Source organism: Symphalangus syndactylus, chromosome 8 (genome assembly GCF_028878055.3).
Source record: "Symphalangus syndactylus isolate Jambi chromosome 8, NHGRI_mSymSyn1-v2.1_pri, whole genome shotgun sequence".
NCBI classification, from domain to species: Eukaryota; Metazoa; Chordata; class Mammalia; order Primates; family Hylobatidae; genus Symphalangus; species Symphalangus syndactylus.
In genome coordinates, this window is record NC_072430.2 from 67872339 (window position 1) to 67896180 (window position 23842).

Consider the following 23842-nt stretch of genomic DNA (forward strand, 5'->3'; position numbering starts at 1 on the left):
AGGGCATGAAAGCTCTACGCCCCTCCCCCGTACCTTGCCCAATTCATCTCTTCCATCCAGCAGTCCATCTGTATCCTTTGAATATCCTTTATAATAAGTGGGTAAATGTAAGTAAGGTGTTTCTTTGAGTTCTGTGAGCTGCTCTAGCAAATTAATTGAACCCTGGGAGGAAGTCATGGGAACCCTGATTTACAGCCTTTTGGGCAGAAGCATAGGTCACAACCTGGGGCCTGCAACTGGCATCTGAAGTGGGAGGCAGTCTTGTGGGAGGAACCCTTAACCTGTGGGGCCTGATGCTATCTCCAGGTTGATAGCATCAGAGTTGAATTGAATTAGAGGGCATCTATTTGGTGTCTGCTGGAACACTGATTGCTTGATGTATGGGAAGAAATCCCCACACCTGGTGTCAGAATGTTTTGTTGAGTCTGTGAGAAAAGGAAAAACACTCCTTTTTTTTAAATCTATCTCTAAGAACCACAGTTCCTGGTGTGTAGAGAATAGTCTGTATGTGATAGTTATCGGTACTACTGCATTTTGTTTATATAACTTTGCACTTAAGTATACACATGTCTTTAAATCCTCACAACATTTTATGAGGTAAGTATTATTGTCTTCATTTACCTATGGTGGAGACTAGGTCAGACAGGTCATCGGCTTGAAGTGGGAGCCTGGAACTCATCCAGACCCGACTCCATGTCCAGGGCTCTTCCCAGCCACCATTCTGCTTTCCAAAAACAAGAAAAACTGCAAATGAAGAACCTTGGGTTCTTTTTGAAATGCAAGCAATTCTAAACTCTCCAAGAAGTAAAACCTCTTAAGGCAAGACAAGGTAGAAAAAGGTGTCCACTAGCAAATCATCCAGAGAGCTGGGGGTCTGTAGGATTAGGGAATACTTATGGTTCAGGTGCACAGTATGAACTAACTGCCTGGAGGAGTGGGCAGAGCGTGGCTCAGCCCAGGATCTTGGTGAGCCTGCTATAAGGTCCTTGAAGGCAGATATCATCATCTTTGTACTCCCTGTCTTACTGCTTGGCACAGTAGGTGCCTCATAAGTGTTTGTTGAACTGTATGTACTAATATCCTATGAAAAAACTTTTCTATTATAATAACTATGTTGGGATGGGGTAAAAATTACTAATGTGAGAGTGTATTAGTCTGTTTTCACGCTGCTGATAAAGACATACCTGAGACTGGGCAATTTACAAAAGAAAGAGGTTTATTGAACTTATAGTTCCACATGGCTGGGGAAGCTTTGCAATCATTGCAGAAGTCAAGGAGCAGCAAGTCATGCCTTACCTGGATGGCAGCAGGCAAAAAGAGAGCTTGTGCAGGAAAACTCCCTGCTATAATAACCATCAGATTTTGTGAGACTTACTGTCACAAGAATAGCTTGGGAAAGACCTGCCTCCATGATTCAATTGCCTTTCACTGGGTCCCTCCCACAACACGTGGAAATTCAAGATGAGCTTTGGGTGGGGACACAGCCAAACCATATCAGGGAGTATTCACGGACATTGCATCCCCTATCCTCGAGCCCATTGAAAGAATTCTGCAGGGGCCAGCCCTAGTTCCCTATTGCCTTCTCTGCTGGTAAATATTCCTCTCTCTCTCTCTCTCTTTCTCTGTGTGTGTGTGCGTGTATGTGTTGGACAGTTATAAATTAGACCCCTGTATTTTTCTGCTCAGGCTGCCATAACAGAATGCTACAGACAAAGGAGCTTAAACAATAGAAGTTTATTTTCTCATAGTTCTGGAAGCTACCAGTCTAATATCAATGTGCTGGTCAAGTTCGTTTCTGGTGAGAGTTCTCTTCCTGGCTTGCAGATGGCTGCCTTCTCGTTGTGTCCTCACAGTGCCTTTGTGTACATGTATTTTTGGCGTCTCTTCCTTTACTTTTTTTTTTTTTGAGACAGAGTCTCGCTCTGTCACCTAGGCTAGGGTGCAGTGGCGTGATCTTGGTTCACTGCAGCCTCTGCCTCCTGGGCTCAAGCTATTCTCATGCCTCAGCCTCCTGAGTAGCTGGGAGTACAGGCATGTGCCACCACGCCTAAGTTATTTTTAGTAGAGATAGCTTTCACCATGTTAGCCAGGCTGGTGTGGAACTCCTGACCTCAGGTGATCTGCCTGCCTTAGCCTCCCAGAGTGCTGGGATTACAGGCATGAGCCACCATGCCTGATCTTCTCTTTCTTTCTTTCTTTTTTGAGATGGAGTCTTACTCTGTCGCCGAGGCTGGAGTGCAGTGGCGCCATCTCAGCTCACTGCAAGCTCCGCTTCCTGGGTTCATGCCATTCTCCTGCCTCAGCCTCCCGAGTAGCTGGGACTACAAGTGCCCGCCACCACACCTGGCTAATTTTTTATATTTTTAGTGGAGATGGGGTTTCACCGTGTTAGCCAGGATGGTCTTGATCTCCTGACCTTGTGATCTGCCTGCCTCGGCCTCCCAAAGTGCTGGGATTACAGGTGTGAGCCACTGCTCCTGGCCCTTTTTTTTTTTTTTTAAAATAAGGACACAAGTTCTATTGAATTAAGGCTCCTCCCTTATAACCTTATTTAATCTTAATTACCTCCTTAAAAGCCCTATCTCCAAATACAGTCACATGGGGAGTTAAGGCTTTAACATATGGATGGTGGAGGGTGAGCACAGTTCAGTCCATATCAACCCCCTTCAATGCTAATTGACATGTGTGGAGAAAATCTCTTCAAAAATTATTCTGACTACTAACCACTGTCCTTTTACTGTGGCACAGTTCCAGGGCAGGCCCACGTGGTTTGCTAGTGGTTGCCTTTTTCTACCTTGTCTAGCCTTAAGATGTTTTACTTCTTGGAGGGTTTAGAGTTGCTTGCAGTTCAAGTCTACACCTTACTAGAGTCACAAAGTGTCCTAAGTAGCAGAGCTGCCTTTGTGCATACCAGCACAGCTGGAGAAAGCTATCCTGGAACACAAATTCTCTTTGGCTTTGAAGTTCACAGTTGGTTGACTCACTTTGGAGTCTCATCCTTCACTGGTGTTTTTGATTCCCTCATACCCAAATAAAACTCAGAAAGGGTGGTTTAGCACTGTCTGCAGTTGTTGATTATTCAGTCAATGTGTGAACTGCATTTACCTTTTAAACCTCAGTCTCTAATTGCAGGAAAAAAGGCTTTTTAAGAATCAGCAAGTTGGTGGGGAGAGATTTCTTTGGGTAGGGATCCTTGAAATCATCCTAGGCCCCCTTTAATATTGGCCTTGGGAATAGCCTTGATTTAGTCTCTTTGGATAGGGCCAGGAGGAGAGGCGAAGGAATATGTGGTCTTCCCAGAAGGCATCCTCAGTTTGTAGGGGCTGCTGAAATCTATTCCCGGGTCCTGGGAAGCCCTTCCCTGGCACCTATGATGTGATGGGACATCTCTGTCTCCTGACTGCCCCTCCTTGCTGTCTATTGCTGGCTCTCCTTTTCAACTTTACTAACTTTGCCCCAGGTTTTATCTGTTTTAAAGATCAAGACTTCCAGGTGTACATTTTGCAATTTCCAGCCAGATGACCTTAATCAGAATCTAATGACTTTTATCTGATTACCTTTTAACTGTAGACTCTTCTCACTACCACTCCAGAACGCAAGTCTATATCTCTTTTCTTATTTCTATTTCTGATGATTTTACTGACAAAGCAGTGTTGGAACTGTATCCTCTTATTAGTTGGACCATCTCTAGAAAATACAAAGGGAGCTGCAAGGAAAGCCTGGCCCACTGCTGGACCCTAAATGTGGCTGACACCGATCTGTTCAGTGTTACTCATTGGCGTATCCTTATATTGTTTCAAAATTCAGCATCCACATGACTGGGCCTATATAAAGGTAAAGTACTTTTTGGTAAAGTACTTATAACAAGTCACAAAATCAGCAAATAAAGCTTGCTCGGGCTAAATGGCATCACGTATAGAAAGGTAATGAACAGCACTAGGAAGAACATGACAAGTAAATGAGTGGTTAAAACAAGGCCTATGAGAGTTCTAATGAGGAAGACCTCATTGTAGGCTAGTGTGGGAAGAAGAGCTTTGCAGAGGGGTGGGCCCTAATGGGCCTATTAGGATCAGCAGGAAGAAAGGGAATGAGAACTTTGAAAGAGGAAGGGAATGTGGCAGCAGGAGGCCAGGATAGCTTGAGAGAAGAACTGAACCCTTGTGAACAGTAATGATCCCTGATTAGTTAACATTTATGGAGCCATTTTCTGTGCCTGGCACATTTTTTGGCACTCTGTGTATGGGTCCTGTCTGACACATACCTGTGACCTTGGGAGGCAGATGTTATCCTCATGAGACAACTGGAGCCCAGAAAGTTTAGGTCACTTGCCCAGGGTGACTCATTCTATTCTCAAGTCCATTTTCTTTTTCTTTCTTTTTTTTTTTTTTTTGAGACGGAGTCTCAGTCTATTGCCCAGGCTGGAGTGCAATGGTGTGATCTTGGCTCACTGCAACCTCTGCCTCCTGGGTTTAAGTGATTCTCCTACCTCAGCCTCCCGAGTAGCTGGGATTACAGGTGTGCACCACCACACCCAGCTAATTTTTGTATTTTTAGTGGTGACAGGGTTTCACCATGTTGGCCAGGCTGATCTCACACTGCTGACCTTGTTATCCGCCTGCCTTGGCCCGACCTGAAGCCTGTGTTCGTAATCACCAACTGTCTCCCCGTGGGAAAGCGGTGTAGACCAACTTGGTAGGAGATAAGATCTCCTGGAATTTAAAATACTGGAGAATTTGATGCCTTAGGAAAGCGAGAAAGTGTTGGTCAGAATGTAAGTATCCTTGGGCTACAGGCAGTCCTGGACTGCGCTGGCCCAGGTAATTCAGACCTGACGTTTAGAGTTGTGGCACAAGCCCTCGCTGGGGTAGCTCTTTCTCCTGAAAAGAGGTAACAGAATGACTCCACCACGGTTTTTTCAAGGGCAGGCCTGAAGCATTTACTGGGGAGAAATGTCTCCCATGTGGAGGAAGGCAGAGAGGGAGTGAAAGGAAATGGAGAGCAGGCTCTGAGAAGGCAGAAATAATAATGTGAACAACAGGAGAGGAAAGGAGGTGGGCGGGTGGGTGAAAGCACGGATAGATCGTTATTGTTATAATCAAAGGGAGAGCAGATACTGGAGAGAACATTTCCTATTAATAAAAGATCTAAAATGATGGAGGAAAGGACAGTAGCTGAGAGGCGGCCTTCTTTGAAAAATATGGCCACTAAAAGGAATTCACCTTTTCAATTTGTACTGCACTTTACAGTTTCCCAAGTGCTTTTTCATCTATTATTTATTCTGACATCAGTGCTGTGAAGTATGGCATTATCAACTCTGTTTGATATATAAGGAGGTAGGTTTCAGAAAGGAAAGGTCCTATTTGAGGTCCTATGACTGGTTAGATAGAGCTGGGACCAGAACTCGAGTCTTAGCCCTGCTGGACTTCACCCCCATCATAATGCCAGGAGGACAAACAGGGTCATCACATAGTAATTCAAACTTCGGGAAAAAAGCTGCAAGAGCTGTCTAGGAAAAGTTGAACATGGTGGAAAATTTCTGGGGAATCTATTAATGTATAATAATGGAAAGTTTATTGAAATTCATCCAGTTAAGATTGAATTTATACAAACACTTCATTAATTTATATTCAGGTGACCAGAAAAAGTGACTCTGAATACAAAGAGTTTGTGTTATCTGGTATTCCTTGTTCTAGCTGCAGAAGAGTAAAGATTAATTCTTGATCTTTTTTAATGGTCTGATGATTTGCCTTTGCTCTCTTTCCCCAAGGGAAAAAGTTTCTGTTCACTTTCTCCTTAATGATAGCACTGTGCATTTGTTTAATGTTACCGAGTTTCTATTGGTAGTGTACCCTACAGTACCAGAGGCTTCAATGAACTTAGGAATCCAGTTTCCACTGAGCTTGCCATAGTTCATATTTCTTCCTGCTTTTTCTATATTGGCATGCTGACATTTGGAGAAGCATCAGTTTGCTTCTCCCAACGCCCTTTATTCACACAGATAACTCCATTTCCAGTGTAACCCCTCTTATTCCTAGTCTTGCTATTTTGCCTTTATTCTTCAATCAAACCACTGATATCTGGAATTTTATTGTCTTTCCACACTATTTGTTACTTATTGTTGTGTAACAGATTACCTCAAATTTTATAACAAATTAAAAAAATTATCTCATAATTTTTGTAGGTTGGGAACCGAGACACTGGGTTGATGTCTCTCATGAGGTTGCAGTTAAGCTATTGGGCTGCCATCATCTGAAGGGCTCCAGGATCCATTCCCAGCTCTCTCATGGCTGTTGGCAGGAGGCTTTAGCTCAACGCCATGTGGGCCTTTTTATAGGACTGCTTATGACATGGCTTCCCTCATAGTGAGGGATCCAGGAGAAAGAGCGAGAGAGAGAGTGAGAACAGCAGGTGGAAATCCCAGTCTTTGGATAACCTAATCTTGGAAGTGACATTTCTATCACATCTTCCATATTCTAATCAATATATGTGACCCAGTAAATTCGATCCATACTCAGTCAGAGGGAAATTAAACTCTACCTTTTCAGGAGAGGCGTATCAAAGAATTTATGGACATATGTTTAAAACAATCACATTAAATAATTATTTATAGTTTTTTTTTTTGAGACAGGGTCTTGCTCTGTCACCCAGCTGGAGTGCAGTGACATGATCATGGCTTGCTGCACCCACAACCTCCTTGGCTCAAGCGATTCTCCCACCTCAGCCTCCCTAGTAGCCAGGAGCACAGGCACACACTATGGTGTGCTGCTAATTACAATTTTTTTTCTTTTATAGAGACAGGATCTCGCCATGTTGCCCAGGCTAGTCTCAAACTCCTGGGCTCAAGTGATCTGCCCACCTCAACCTCCCAAAGCGCTGGGATTACAGAGGTGAGTACTGTGCCCAACAATTATTTACAGTTTTATGACTATGTGCTAGACACTTGCTAGGCTTTAGGGATTTAACAAGGTTCTTGACCTCATAAAAATTTAAGTCCAGAAGCCATGCTACTTTCTTCTATTTCCTTTCTACTCCCTTTTGTCCAGGGATATGCCCCTGAGATCCAATCTGGGAACTCACCTCTTCTCTAATACCATACTAATGGCAGCTGGTGGCCTAACTCAGTGTCAGACAATTTTCGTTTATCTGGAGCCTGAGCTGGAGGAAAAGTGAGGTCCTTTCTAAATATTATGAATCTATCTGAGATTTTTGGAAAGCCAAGGGTTTTGTGGTTGTCCCACAGTTCTTTGGATATTCCAGTTTTCTTTTTAAAATGTTTTTTCTACTTGTTCTTTAGTTTTAGAAGTTTCTATTGACATACACTGTAGCTCAGAAATTCTTTCCTCAGCCGTGTCCAGTCTACTAGTAGGCTTGTCTAAGGCATTCTTAATTTTTGTAATGTATCTTTGATCTTTAGCATTTATTTTTGGTTATTTCCCAGAATTTCCTCTCTCTGTTTACATTACCCATTTGTTCTTGCATGCGGTCTAATTTTCCTATTACAGCCTTTAACATATTAATCGTAGTTGTTTTAAATTCCCACTCTGATAATTCCAACATCTATGCCATATCTGAGTCTGGTTCTGATGTTTGCTCTGGTCTCTTCAAACTTGGCTTTTGTCTTTTAGTTTGCCTTGTCATTTTGTTGTTGTTGTTGTTGAAAGTTGACATGATATACTGGGTGTATTAGTTTGTTCTCACATTCCTATAAAGAAATACCTGAAACTAGGTAATTTATGAAGAAAAGAGGATTAATTGGCTCACAGTTCTGCATGCTGTACAGGAAGCATGACAGCATCAGCTTCTTGGGGGAGGCCTCAGGAAACTTCCAATCATGATGGAAGGCAAAGGGGGAGTTAAGCATCCCACATGGCCAAAGCATGAGCAAGAGAGAGGGGCAGGAGGTGCCACACACTTTTAAATGACCAGAACTCACAAGAACTCACTCACTATCATGAGAATAGTACCAAGGGGGAAACCCACCCCCATGATCCAATCGCTTCCCACCAGGCCCCACCTCCAACACTGGGAATTACAATTTGATATGAGATTTGGGCAGGGACACAGATCCAAACCATATCATTCCACCTCTGGCACCTCCCAGATCTCATGTCCTTCTCACACTGCAAAATGCTATCATGACTTCCCAACAGTCCCCCAAAGTCTTAGTTCATTCCAGCATTAACTTGAAAGTCCAAAGTCCAAAGTGTCATCTGAGACAAGGCTCGTCCCTTCTGCCTATGAGCCTGTAAAATAAAAAAAATTTAGTTACTTCCAAGATACAGTGGAGGTATAGCCATTGGGTAAATACTCCTGTTCCAAAAGGGAGAAATCAGCCAAAAAAAAAGGGGATACAGGTCCCATGCAAGTCTGAAACCCAACAGGGCAGTCATTAAGCTTTAAAGCTTCAAAATAATCTCCTTTGATTCCATGTTCCACATCCAGGACACACTGGTGTGAGAGGTGGGCTCCCAAGGCTGTGGGCAGCTCCACCTCTGTGGCTGCTTTCATGGGCTGGTGTTGAGTGCCTGTGGCTTTTCCAGGTGCATGGTGCAAGCTGCCAGTGCATCTACCATTCTGGGGTTTGGAGGATGGTGGTCCTCTTCTCACAGTTCCATTAGGCAGTGCCCCAGTGGGGACTCTGCGTGGGGGCTCCAACCCCACATTTCCCTTCTGCACTGCCTTAGAAGAGGTTCTCCATGAGGGCTCCAGCCTTGCAGCAGGCTTCTGTCTGGACATCCAGGCTTTTCCATACATCCTCTAATATCTAGGCAGAGGCTCCTAAGCCTCAACTCTTGCACTCTGCAAACCCATAGGGTTAACACTTCATCAAAACTGCCAAGGTTTATGGCTTGCACCCTCTAAAGGGCCTACAGCAGCCCAAGTTGTACCTGAGCCCCTTTGAGCTACAGCTGGAGCTGGAGCATCCGGGATGCAGGGAGCAGTGTCTTGAGGCTGTACAGGGCTGCAGGGCCCTGGGCTCAGCCCCTGAAACCATTCTTCTCTCTTAGGTCTCCAGGAGGGTCTGCCGAGAAGGTCTCTGCAATGCTTTCAAGGACTTTTCCCCATTGTCTTGGATATTAGTACTTGGCTCCTTTTTACTCATGCAAATTTCTGCAGCCTTTAAGAGAGTTGGGATGGAGGTGCCACAGACTTTTAAATGACTAGATCTCATGGGAACCTACTCACTATCACAAGAACAGCACCAAGGGGGAAATCTGCCTCTGTGATCCAATCACCTCCCACCATGCCACACCTCCAACATTGGGGATTACAATTTGACATGAGATTTGGGTGGGGTCATAGACCCAAACCGTATCACTGGGTAAAAATAAATCTCTCTTAAATAGGCCTTAAGTGATGTGGTGGTAAGGTGTGGGAAGAGGGGAAGCAATCTGTGGTGCTATGATTTGCTATGATTGGGGCTTTTAGTGAGCCTGTGCCCTTGGACTGTGAACTTCCCAAGTGCTTCTCAGTTTATTCCCTTCTGAGGTTGGACAGAATGGCTAGGGAGTGCTGCAGTTGGGTGTTTCCCTTCCTTAGAGTTGGTTAGGTCTAATAAACCTCAATAGGTTAGGCTCTAGTAACCATAGTTTACTATGGAATTTTGGAAGGACACATTCAAACCACAATAGGCTTCAACATATGAATTTTGGAAGGACACAAACATTCAGTGCGTAACAACTACCATCTGGGTGATCACCCTATGCCAGGTGCTGATTGGTTGTAAGATTCTGCTCCAGGGATTTTTAAAAGTTCAGGGATGCCCCAGAGAGTCCTATGAATGGGCTTTAAGATCTGTCAACTCCCTGAAATATTATGCAAAATTTTCAGTATTTTTTTCTCCCTGGACCAAAGGTCTACCTTTCTGCTGAGTTTCAAAGGGGTCTGTGCTACTCTCACTGGTCTTCTCACCTCCAAACTCTTCTCATCCCAACATGGTGTACCTGGGCCAGAACCCCTCCTGAAACATCCCTCTTATACCAATCTCCCATTCAGACTTGTCTGCTTCCTTTGAAGTCCCCTTGATCTGGTACCATCCTACTTTTCCAGCCTTAATTTACACTCCTCTCTTGTCCTGAACCCTTTGATCTGGTAGCCTTATCTCCTCTGTCATAGTTTTGACTCTTTTCCTGCACTCAGCAGGGATCCTGGGCAGTGGGGAGGAGTGGGGGGCTCTCACTGGAACACCCATGGAGAGCTGCAGAGGGCAATGCAGAAGAGGGAGGAAGCTGGTACACGTTGCTAAATGTGACTAGTGGATCCTTGTTGTCTGACCCTGGAAAAGTGAAGTTTTAGAGCAGGGGATTCATGGAATATGTGTTTAAGAGAAGAGCTCCCAAAGATTTAATGATCTAGTTTAATCAGCCAAGAAGATGGAAACAGGGTGGTGGTTTGGCTGATATTTTGGACCTGTCTGCTCACGGAGAGTGGCAGGAGGGCTCAGATATGGGCAGTAAGGAAGCAGCCGCTGAGTGCAGGTGAGAGAGCACAGAGGAGGGTGTATATGGGGCACCATTCTAGGTCAGCATCAAGGAGACCAGTAGAAGGTAGCTGGCCAGTCAATCAATGAATATGTATTGTATAGCTACTGCATACCTGGAAGAACTCCATCCATGGGTCTGAATTTGAGAAGCTGGATTTTAGTAACTAGATGGAGACTAAAGGCATAGAGCCTGTGGTAGAGGAATTGGACATTGGGCAGATTATAAAAGCAGGAACAGTTACAGGGGCCCAAGGTTGGAATCTCATTTATCACAGAGTAAGGCAGGAGCACAACTGGTGTCTTAACTTGAGAATATGAATAGACTATAATAGAATATATTTAATAGAATATCCTTGACTAACACCAAGGGTAGATTCTCTGCCTCAATCACAAGGGTTAAGTCTTTAATAGGTAGAATTTCAGACACCATGAAAGATAATAGATAATATCTCACATTTATTGAGCACTTACTATGTGCTAGTTAGTGTTCTAAGCACTTAACATGTATTGTTTTATTCAGTCTTCACAACAACTTTGTGAAGTCAGATGTACTATCATCTTCATTTTTTAGAGGAGGAAACTGAAGAATGGAATGGTTAAGGATTAACTTATTCAAGGTCACGTACACACTTAGTGATGGAGGTGGCATTTGAATCTAGGCTAGCCATTTTTTAGCAGGAGACCCTACTTCAGGCCCTCAAATTCACCACATAGGTAGTTGATAGCTCTGCGAATCTGACTCCCAGATGTACTGCAGCTTTCAGGGCACAGACAATGCTCAGTGAATATTGCTGTCTTACTAAGTGTTATTTGTCTATTGCCTCCACCCCTCTATTTCCACTGCATACCCCCCTACCTTCTACCCTGTGGATGGTCCTGACATTAAGCATTGAAAAGGAAGAGACAGAATGGGGAAGGTTGAGAGTAAAGCAACAAAAATGATTCAGGAACGAAAGGGATTGACATATGTGGAAAGATAAAAAGAAATATATTTATCCGACTGGGTTGGGTGATAGCTAAGAAAGGATGTGAACACCCAAGAGGGCAAAGAATGGGCCAGATCTGTCTTTTCTCAAAGGCACTTTACAGCTCCAGCATCAATACTTCTCTATCTGCAGTCTCTTGCTGAAATCCAACAAGGATTTATTGAGTGTAGGAGGCTTTGCTTTTAGATTCAATGTGTTTTCAGAGGCTGTGTCTTAAGTGGATCAGTTGTAAGGCAAAAACCCGAGGGCACCTGAGCTAGTGCCTTCATCTGAGCTGATGTATTTTGGCATCATTGTTGGAAGTCATCAGATGAATGGGATAAGATAGGAAGATATGATTTTTACACTGGAAAGGAACCTTAAATATCATATAATCTTCATTTTATAGGTGCGAAAAAGAAGTTCCAAGCAGTTAAGTGATCTTTGCAAAGTCATATAGTGAATTGGTGATGGGGTCGGTGGGGAAGCATCCCGATTGGAAAGAACATCTTAAACAAAAGCTGCAAAAAAGGGCCAGGTTCAACCATAACACAGATATATTGAGGTACCCCTTTGTACAAAGCCCAATTCTAATCTCTGAGATCTTGCCATGAGTGCGACAGACAAGGTCTCTGCTCTCCTAGTGCTTTCATCTTCATAGAGATGATAGGAGTTGTTGGCAAAGTCCATGTTACACCCAACCGTCCTCCTTCCTGGATTGGTACCCAAGCAGCCAAAAGTCGATTGATAAAAACACAGCTCTGCCAAAGGGTCTCTCTTTAACTCATGTGTACCTATCTCAAATGAGCACTTGATACAGCCCAACAGTTTTATTATACTTCTTTAATATTTTTGTTTTTCTTCCCACTTGCAGTGATTTCAAAATATTTCAGCAAATTCTTGGGCATTTCTTCCATGAAGAGATAGAGTCTATGTCCCATTTTTTGAATATGGGCAGCTCTTTGTGACTGCTTTCATGACTTGAACACAGCTGAAAGGACCTCAGGTAACTTCTGAGACTAGGTTAGAAAAAGCCATGAAGATTCTATTTACTTATCTTAGGACATTGGACACCTTAAGCTGCCATGTGAATACACATATAGAGCTATATAAACAAATCACATATATGTATATATGTATATGTATGTGTATGTATATGTATATGTATATATATGAATAAATATTTAAAAAATATATATAAAGAGAGAAAGAGAGAGACATCTTTGAGGAGCCCCAGCTGTTGCCTCCCCAGCCCAGGAGCTAGGCTTACATGTGAATAGGCCTTCCAGGTGACCCCAGCCCCACCCACCATCTGACTGCAAACTTATGAGGGACTCTAAGCGAGAACTGCCTAGCTGGGCATATTTGACTTCCAGAATCATAAGTAAAATAAATTATTATATTCTTGTAAGCCACTGTTTTGGGGTCATTTATTATGTAGCAGTAAATAACTGGACCACCCCCCTCCAAACGTGCGATTTCACACCTTTTCTTTTTTCAAATCTCTAACGGTGCCTTCTCACTTCTCTCTTCAAAAGGCATGATAGTCCTTTGTCATCATGCATTGAGAAAGCAGAAGCAAGCAGTCAGATTTCTTCATCTCTCTTCTCCAAAACCACCTCCCTCCCAGCATCTGTACCCAAACTATCCACCCTCTTGCTAGAGACAATGAGGGGGTGAGGTATCCCTCCCTCATCCTACCAAAGGCCAACCCTCCACTTGGGCAGATAACCTCACCTTGGCTAACTGGCTGCTTCTGCTCTGAACTTTGAACCTTGATACAGAAGGACCAGAGCAGACTCACTGTGGCAGCAGAATTGAGGACCCAATGGCTCAGTGAGAGCATCAGTGTGGCCACTGTCTGTGCATGTCCTAGGTGGCATGGTCATCACCATAAGTTTCTGTGGCATCATGGTGGTGCTCTGGGCTGCCTTGGACCCTGCTCATTTTTAAGCTGGTTCCCCAGCCTTCCCATCAACTTTGTTAGCCATTTGATGCCTTCAGATGCATTTCTTTTCTGTTTAATGTAGCTAGTTTGTTTCTAGTTTTTTTCAACCAAGAACCCTGACATGTAGAGGAGTGATCACTCATTCTAAAAAAGGTCTTGTTAAGGAATTTTTTTCTTCCTTCCATGTTTCCCTTCCTCTTTTCTTTCTTTACTTCCTTCCTTTCCTCCCTCCCTCCCTCCTTTCCTCCCTTTCCTCCCTCCTTTCCTCCCTTTCCTCCCTCTCCTCCCTCCCTCCTTTCCTGCCTCCCTCCTTTCCTCCCTCCCTCTCTTCTTTCCTTCCTTCCTCCCTCCGTGCCTCCCTCCCTCCCTCCCTCCTTCTGGCCTTCCTGCCTTCCCTTCCTCTCTCCTTTTCTTCCTTCCTTCTTTTTTTTCTAATGGAGTTTTCTCTTAAAATGTTTATTTATTAAAGGAAGATATAAAGGAGAACACAAAAAGGCTCATAATTATGCTTCACAATAACCTTTTGTGGACAGTTTCCATTTCTACTTCGTTAATGAAATAACTGCCACATAAGTGTGGTTAGAAAATCTAAACAGTGCCAGTAGACATACACTGAAAAGGTGCCTCCTTTCCTAGTCCCTCCCTCTTAAGGAAACTACATTTATATAATCACACACAGACACATTACATACTTTTAAAATAACATCGTTTGTGTCATTCATTCATTCATTTATTTTTTGGGTCTAGGTTCTGTTTTAGGGATATACTGATGAGCAAGGCAGATATAATTCCCATCTCCAAAGAGTTTACATTTGTGGGGCATACAGTAACCTTCATGAGGACCTTCGAATGCATCCCTTTTCCTTGCCCAAGTTCTGATCAAATTGAAATATAAAAGAAAAGATTGACAGATTACATCATTTACCTCTTTTATTGCTAAAGGCTATGTTGGAAGATATAGGATAGTGTGCAAACCACATGGACTTCCTAACTCGGATGCCTGGAGTTGGGCAGCTGTACCCACTCAGTCACCGGCAGGGCTGATCATAGCTGACTTCCCCACTGTGGGGACTGCCTGGTGAATATCCTGGAGAGAAGAGAGCTCCTGTTCCCTGTGGACTTCTCTCTCTAAAGAAGTAAAAGGGAGTTGCTGAGCAGAGCATGTCCAGTTATTCTTCCAAAATTCGCCAATCACACAAGTCCCTCTGCCTCCCCTGGGTTGAGCACCTCAAGGGGCAGAGAGAGGTCAGCAGTGTATCACTGCCAGGATTCTCTCCATACAAAAGGAAAATTCAGAAGAGGGAACAAGTGTTCTCTTTGCACAGGGAATAAAGAGAAATCACCCCATAACCAAACATACAAAGGTAAAATCCTACTGTGACAAGTTCCATAACTGGGGGTTCGTGGTAATTAATCATTTATTGATGGGCATTTGTCACTTTATTTTACTATTATAGAAATGTAGCAGTGAACATTCTGGGACATTGATCTAATAACATATTGCCACCTAGCTAGTGATAGGTGAATTCCAGGAGTGTAGTTGCTGGATCAAAGGAAATGTGCATTTCAAATTTTGATAGCTCTTACCAAATTGCTCTCCAAGAATGTCATACCAATCTCTATTGTCCTTAACAATATTAAAAAAAGTAGTTACAAGTTAAAACAATGGATGTCCAAAGTCTGTTTTATATATTTATTTTTCATTTTATAGGCAGAATCATTTTTAAAAAAATTTTTTTATAGGCAGTGTCAACCAGATGCAGCATCAATTTTTTGACTGTAGATGATTTAGAGTTAGGGTCAACTGGTGTTTGGTGAGACGTGCTCCTCTATCTTCTTCCTGGGATTGAGCGGTTCTTTGGGTTGATGAGTAGGAAAGAAGTGCTATGAGCTGCTTCCCTGCACGAGCTCCGAGACTTCCTGTTTAAAAGCACTGCGAGAACAGCTGACCCCATTTCTTTCCTGTTGTAATTATTCTTTTGGAAAGTTGGAAAGTTGGCGCTAACCTTAAGGTATGTGAAACACAAGGATCCAGTGTGATTGAAGCTTTAGAACCAAGATAACCATTCCTTTTTCTATCAAACAGCCTGGCAGGGGAACAGTTTGCCCCTTGCCTCTTGCCCTGTCATTTAAAAAAATCAGATATTTACTTTTTATTTATCTATTTATTTTTCCATAGGTTATTGGGGTATAGATGGTGTTTGGTTACATGAATAAGTTCTTCAGTGGTGATTTGTGAGATTTTGGTGCACCCATCACCCGAGCAGTACACACTGCACCCTATTCGTAGTTTTTTACTCCTTGTCCCCTCCCACCCTTCCCCCCAAGTTCCTAAATTCCCTTGTATCATTCTTATGCCTTTTCGTCCTCATAGCTTACCTCCCACATATCAGTGAGAACATACCATGTTTAGTTTTCCATTCCTGATTTACTTCACTTAGAATTATAGTCTCCAATCTCATCCAGGTCGCTCTGAATGTTGTTAATTCACTCCAAAGTCTGTTTTAAATTATTCAAATGGAAAGCTCAATTTATACCAAGTAATATAAAATGGTAACAGGTAAGTTTGTCGAGTGTTTTCTGGGCACTTGACTCACATGATCTTATCTAATACTTATTCCCTTGAGGTGAGTATTATGATTTCCATTTCATAAATGACGATATTGAAGCTAAACAAGGTTAAACTGCCCAAGGTTGCAGAGTTTTTTTTTTGTTTTGTTTTGTTTTTTAAGATAGGGCCTCACTCTGTTGCCCATTGGTGTGATCCCGGCTCACTGCAACCTCTGCCTCCCGGGTTCAAGCGATTCTCTTGCCTCAGCCTCCTGAGTAGCTGGGACCACAGGCACGCGCCACTATGCCCAGCTAATTTTTTTTTTTTTTGAGACGGAGTCTTTCTCTGTCCCCCAGGCTGGAGTGCAGTGGCGCGATCTTGGCTCACCACAACCTCCACCTCCTGGGTTCACGCCATTCTCCTGCCTCAGCCTCCCGAGTAGCTGGGACCACAGGCGCCCGCCAACACGCCCGGCTAATTTTTTGTATTTTTTAGTAGAGACGGGGTTTCACTGTGTTAGCCAGGATGGTCTCGATCTCCTGACCTCGTGATCCACCCGCCTCGGCCTCCCAAAGTGCTGGGATTACAGGCTTGAGCCACCGCGCCCGGCCTGCGCCACTATGCCCAGCTAATTTTTGTATTTTTAGTAGAGATGGGGTTTAACAATGTTGGCCAGGCTGGTCTCGAACTCCTGAGCTCAGGTGATCTGCCCACCTCAGCCTCCCAAAGTGCTGGGATTACAGGTGTGAGCTACCGTGGCCGGCCCAAGATCACACAGTTTTAAATGGCAGAGACAATTTAAACCTAGGCTGGTTCCTGCTGTTGTTCTCAACCTTGGACTCCACAACACTGCAATGTAACTCTGCAAAGAAGAAAAGATCGTAATAAAATGTGGTGCTGAAAGAAGATGAATTCTCTTAAGAAAAGGTACTGCTTTCATGCAAATGTTCCTGAGAATAAAGACTATGAAGCAATCATTGACATTGTGGAGCACATATAAGAAGAACTGCTAAATAAAATGTTTTCCAAAGATTTGCCTGAAACATCAGCTGGGTTTTGATGCTTGCTGGTTGTTTAAAATGTTGATTCATGTTGAACAATGTTTATTTATTGAAAGTACCATCTATTTAAATCAAATTATCTCCATAACTGAATATTTATATGGCTGCTTTATTGAATATTTCTAAACATTTTGCCCAAACCACAAACGATTTATTCACAGTTGTAGATGTTTACTTATTTAGAGTAAAAAATTGCTTAAAAGGAACTTAAAAGCAAATTGACATTTCTGTAGTTTGCGAACATCTGCAATGCGTTCTGCACATTAGCTGCTAGATATTTCTGCCTTAGCAAATGGTTAGGTATTCTAATTATTTATGTTCAATAAAATATTTGAAATTTACACAGCATCTCTTTTATTGTGTCATATAACAGCAGCAGCTCTTGGCTCAGGGACAGGCCACTAGATGGATTTAGAGATTTTTCAAACACCTCAGCTTTGTGCCAGAATTTAATTAGCTGAAACCCCATTTATTTCACTGTACACTCCAGCACCATGAACATTAGGCCTTAAATAACCCTGGGCTGAACAGATGTCAGTTTGAATTGTGCAAAAAGCAACAAACAACGTGATGTAGTGTCTCACAGTTTTATTCACTGTACTGACGGTTCCAAGAAACCAGATTTGGAAAACTTACTGATATCTATAAAGGATCATTGACCCTCTGATTGATGGACAACGATGTACTTATCTTGCTTAGGGGAAGGTGAGTGGTCTGGAAGTCCAGAGGACTAGGGGGAAGCCTTGATGTCCTCACCTGTAAAATGGGGCTTCAGGGGAGGATGACCAATGGTCCTCTGGATGGAACTTTGGTGACCTCTTTTGCCCTCTCATCTATGACTCCAGTGATTTGACAGGATTCTAATTATTGAGTCCCAAGCCTGAGAGGGACTTTGGTGCTTCCTTTCTTTGTAAGTGTGTCAGCAACGTTGTTGCTGTTTCAATGATCTGTATTTTATTGCTCTTGAATCAGATGGGGGCCCTGTTTTCCAGGATTACACTGAACATCTTTGCTCCCCAAACACATGCACGTTTTGGTATCAGCCTTAAAAGTTCTGTCTTGGTTTCTAAAATAGCAATAGTGAACATGTTGGGCAGACTGAGAATGAGCCAGGTTGGAGCAAAAACGGGCATACCTGCCAGGAAGGTGGCTTGGAAGCCTGACTCTAGATGTCTTAACTAGCCCTCCTCTCCCTCCCACTCCATCCTATGGGCCTCACATTCTTTCTCTCTATCTATAGTTTCTATTACAGAATTTTCATGGAGGAGCATAGGTCTTTTCATTATTTTTCCATTATAATATCTGTGATTATTGATTCTCAGTTACTCCTTGAGAGTGGTGATAATATATTACTCATCTTTGGAACCCTAGTGTGTAGAACAGTGGCCCCTTCCTAAGAAAGAAAAGGTTTGTTGAATGAATGAATGAGTTCTGGAAGGTTTTTAGGGAGCAATAATGATATCTTACATCTGCTTATACAATAGCCTCCTTATTTTCAGGGGATACATTTCAAGAACCCCCAATTGATGGCTGAAACTGAGGATAGTACCAAACCCTATATATATATTATGTTTTTTCGATCTGATAACCCGGAAGGTGACTAAGTGACTAATAATAGGTAGTGTAGACAGTGTGAATATGCTGGACCAAGGGTTAGTTCATGTCCCTGTTGGGATGGAGTGGGATGGTGAGAAATTTCAACACGCTGCTTAAAACGACATGCAATTTAAAACTTATGAATTATTTCTTGAATTTTCCATGTAATATTTTTGGGCCATGTGGTTAATCGTGGATAACAAATCTTGGAAAGCAAAATCTTGAATAAGGAGGGACTACTATATAGGGCTTTTCCAGCTTTTCAAAGAACTTTGATATTCTCATTTGTTTCTCAAAATTGTCCTATATTTGGGCTATCCAATCTGTCCTATTTTTACAGACGAAGAAATTGATATTCAAAATTTGTGATAGAAGTGAGTCTAGGTCTCCTAATACTGAAGTGTCATGTTGTACAAAACATATAATTTTAGTCTTTGTTTTTATTATTTTAAAGAGTTACAAAAGTAATAGATGTATTTTTGTTGTAAAACTTCAAGTAATACAGAAGTATAAAGAGCAAAATGTAATTTCCCTTGTCCTACTGACCCCATTCTTTGTCCTCCGCACTGCTCCTCCTCACCCAGCCTCTACAGTGTGGTATGTGTACACATACATCATTTAACAATACATTTTGGAATCCCTTCCATGTTAGACATTCAAGTCCACCTATTTTCCAACAGCTGCTTAGTCTTCCCAATATATGGGCATACCATATATATATATATTTTTAAAAATTGCTTCTCTATTTATTGTATTTAAGGTTGTTTGCAACTTTCAATTTTTACAAACAGTGCAACATTTCGGATCCTTGTACATACATTTGACGTGCATGTACAACAATTTCTGTAGGATATGATTCTTATTTCTTCTAAGGAGGAATTCAGTTGCTAATGGCTGGTTGAGTTTGTGTTTGTTGGTTTTCTTTGTTAAGAAGTTCTTGCTTATTTGCAGTCTAGAACTCCTTTTTAGCAATTTAAGCTCGTTTATCTTGTAGGTGGTTTTACCTCCCCTCATAGGATTCAATGATGGCGCATACTGCTTTAATTGTGTCCTAAGAGTAGGAGAGATATTACAGTTTAAGAGAGAAAGAGCATTTTTGGTTTTTCTTCTCCATACCTCATGGCAGAAACTGCTAAATGTCCCCACAACCCAGTGCCATTCACCTCCATGTTCCTTACTAACAATTCAGATTTTGTTTGGGGCAATACTGGAACAGAGTAGGCTGGCGCAGTGGCTCACGCCTGTAATCCCAGCACTTTGAGAGGCCTAGGCAGGATCACTTGAACTCAGGAGTTCAAGAACAGCCTGGGCAACATGGCGAAACCTCGTTTCTACTAAAAATACAAAAATTAGTCCGGCATAGTGGCGGGGGCCTGTAGTCCCAGCTATTCGGGAGGCTGAGGTGGGAGGATTGCTTGAGCTTGGGAGGTAGAGGTTGCAGTGAGCTGGGATCACACCACTGCATTCCAGCCTGGGCAACAGAATGAGACCCTGTCTCAAAAACAAACCAACCAACCAACCAACCAACCAACCAACCAACCCAGTAAAAGTGGATTTCCAAGGCTTTCTTACAGAGCAACAGAATTCTTGCCAGTGGGATGTAAGTCCAGGAATGCTATTCTTTTCCTGAAAAAAGGGGAAGTTTCAGTAGGCACATATCTTTACCTTTGGTCTTTTGCCTTTCCCCTTCCCTGGAAGAAAGATTCAGTGACTGGGGGTTAAGCAGTCATCTTGTGCCAATGAGGGCAAAAGTCACATGCTAAAAAGGTGGAACAGCCAGAAGTTAGAAGAAGCCTGGATCCTTTGTGATTTCCTTGCGCAGCTGCTCCCATCATGGTGGGGTTGCCTCTGAATTTCTGGTTCTGTAAGAAAAATAAACCATAATTTGTGAAGACAGTGTAGTCAAATTTCTACTGCATGCAACCAAACTCAATCCTAACACAGTCATACCTTAGTTGTTGAACAAACATGACTCTGCCCAAGTGAGTGAGTTATCTAAAAAATTCTTATCTCTGACCTTCAGAATCATGTGTTCCATGTCAAAGACTAAGTTTTAAAAAATATTCTTGGCCGGGCACAGTAGCTTATACCTGTAATCCCAGCACTTTGGGACGCCAAGGCGGGCAGATCATGAGGTCAAGAGATCGAAACCATCCTGGCCAACATGGTGAAACTCTGTCTCTAATAAAAATACAAAAATTAGCTGGGTGTGGTGGCGTGCACCTGTAGTCCCAGCTACTGGGAGGCTGAGGCAGAAGAATCACTTGAACCCTGGAGGCAGAGTTTGCAGTGAGCTGAGATCACGGCACTGCACTCCAGCCTGGTGACAGAGCAAGGCTCTGTCTCAAAAAAAAAAAAAAAAAAAGTACATATATATATACACACACATATATATTCTTATTTATTGCTTATTTTGCTTGTTAGCTTTTAATGTAATTATTTTTTGAACCACCATACAAAAAATTAAAAATATCCTGAGGATCATAACAATCACTTGTGACTGCTTAGTGGGTTTTTTATTGTTTGTTTGTTTCTTTGTCTTTGGCATTGGGCCTTCTGTTCTATGGGAAACTGCATATAAAACTTCTAATGTGGGAGGCCCCTTTTTCTCAGGAGCCCAGGAGGAAGAAAGTGTCACAAGCCTTGTTGTCAGGTTTTTATCTTTAGAGCATATAGAGTGGTTATTTCCTCTTTGTACCAGGTTTGAAGTGGGGTGGTGAGGGGGCTGTCAAATGACAATAATGTAATATTGTTTAAAATAAATATTTAATCAAAGTAAAAGCATGTGGGAGAAACACCTCTTTCACTTTGTTGACAGGTTGAATTTGCTTTCATTTAAAAAAAAGTTTGAAAATCCTTGATACTACATACTTTGAAGTGATTAATCCACTGGAGTCATTACCTTCCTGAGTCATTGAGAGAGGAATGAGTGTGTTTGGGTGGGGTGGGAATTGCTGGAGAATGGTGTGGGAGTTAAAATGAAAAAGTTTGGCATATATTATACATTTGGAAAAGAAGGATGTGTCAGTTTCCTGGGGCTGCCATAACAACAGACTGGGTGGCTTAAAACGACAAACATTTGCTGTCTCACAGCTCTGGAGGCCAGAAGTCCCAAGCAGGCTGCCAACAGGGCCATGCTCCCTCTGAAACCTGCAGGGCTTCTTTCTGTGCCTCTTCCTAGCTTTTGGTGGTTTGCCAACAATCTTTGGAGTTTCTTGGTAGGTGAATATATTATTCTAACCCTCTGTCTTCACATAGCATTCTCCCTGTGCATCTTCACATCATGTTTCCTCTGTGTCTGTCTCTGTGCCCAAATTTCCTCTTCTTTTTTTTTTTTTTTCTTTTTGAGACTGGGTCTTGCTCTGTCACCCAGGCTGGAGTACAGTGGCATGGTCTCAGCTTACTGCAACCTCTGCCTCCTGGGTTCAAGCGATTCTCCTGCCTCAACCTCCCGAGTATCTGGGATTACAGGTGTGCACCACCATGCCTGGCTAATTTTTGTATTTTTAGTAGAGATGGGGTTTCGCCATGTTGGCCAGGCTGGTCTTGAACTTCTGACCTCAAGTGACCCACCCACTTTGGCTTCCCAAAGTGCTGGGGTTACAGGCGTGAACCACCGCATCCAGTCTCTCCTTTTTTATTAAATAAGACCACCACCATATTGGATGAGGGTTCACCCCCGATTACTCCATTTTGACTCAGTTACTTCTGTAAAGACCGTATTTCCAAAATGAATCACATTCTGACATACTTGAAGGTTAGGACTACAACATATCTTTTTTGGCGGGGAGGTGGGAAACAATTCAACCCATAACACAGGGTATGATGCATAATTTTATAGATCAACTGGACTGGGGTAAGGGATGCCCAGATGGCTGGGAAATCATTGCTTCTGGGTGTGTCTGCGAAGGTGTTTCTGAACATATCAGTATTTGAATTAGTGGGCTGAGTGAAGACGATGCCCTCACCAATGTGGGTGAGTATCATCCAATCTGTTGAGGGCCTGAGAGAACAAAAAGGTGGAAGAAAGGGGAATTTGTTCTCTCTTCTTGAGCTGGGACCTCTATCCTCTCCTGCCCTTGGACATCCATGCTCCTGGTTCTCAGGCCTTTGAACTTGGACTGGGACTTATACCATTGGGTCTCCTGGTCTTCAGGCCTTTGGGTTTGCACTGCGGCTACACCACTGGCTTTCCTGGGCCTCCAGCTTGCAGATGGCAGATTGTGGGACTTCTCAGCCTTCATAATCTCATGAGACAATACCTTATAGTAATTTTTTTTTTGATACAGGGTCTTGCTCTCTTAACCAGGCTGGAGTGCAGTGGTACAGTCATGGCTCACTGAAGCCTCACACTCCTGGGCTCAAGCATTCCTTCCACCTCAGTCTTCGAGTAGCGGAGACTATAGACATGCACCACCGTGCATAGCTAATTTTTAAATTTTTAGTATTTTTAAATTTTGAGGTCTTGCTATGTTTTCCAGGCTGGTCTTGAACTCCTGGCCCCAAGTGATCCTCCTGCCTCAGCCTCCCAAAGTGTTGAGATTACAGGCATGAGCCACTGCACCTGGCCCAATATAATACATTTCTTTCTATCTATCTATATTCTATTGGTTCTGTTTCTGTGGAGAAATCTGATTAATACAGAAAATTTTCCAAATATAACTTAAAATACTCAGCAAAGAGTTTCTTCTTATAGATGCTCCCTTCCTAGAATTCCCTTACAGGGAAACAAAATAGTGAACTTCGTGACCTTTGGTGTAACAGCTTTACCTTCCTTGCTGGCATGTTCCTTTCGGCCACCCATTAGGGACCACTGCCTGGTCCTCATCAAGTTCCACTCAGGCCTCTCCTTCTAGTGGTGTCTCTATGTTTAGTCTTTCTTGAAGCCCTTCTTTTCATCAAGAGCACAGGTTTAAAAAAGTCATTTTTCACGGCTACCTCCCACCACTTAGGTTGGAGTGCCATGAGCTAAAGTCCATTATGGTCACCATTGTCCATTCTTATAAAGAGGTCTTTCCATCTCTGGGGAGTTACTCTTAAGCAAGATGACAGGTCTCCATCTGCAACTTCTGTTTTCTTCTCCCCTTTCTAGGGTCATGACTCTTTTCCTTATACACTGCCTTGTCCTTCAGTCTAGCAAAATGTTTACTACCCTACCCAACAACACCCACACATATTTTTTTCTTTCAGAGTGGGGTTACTGGCTCATCAGGAAGCACTGGAGTTTTCCTCTAGCTA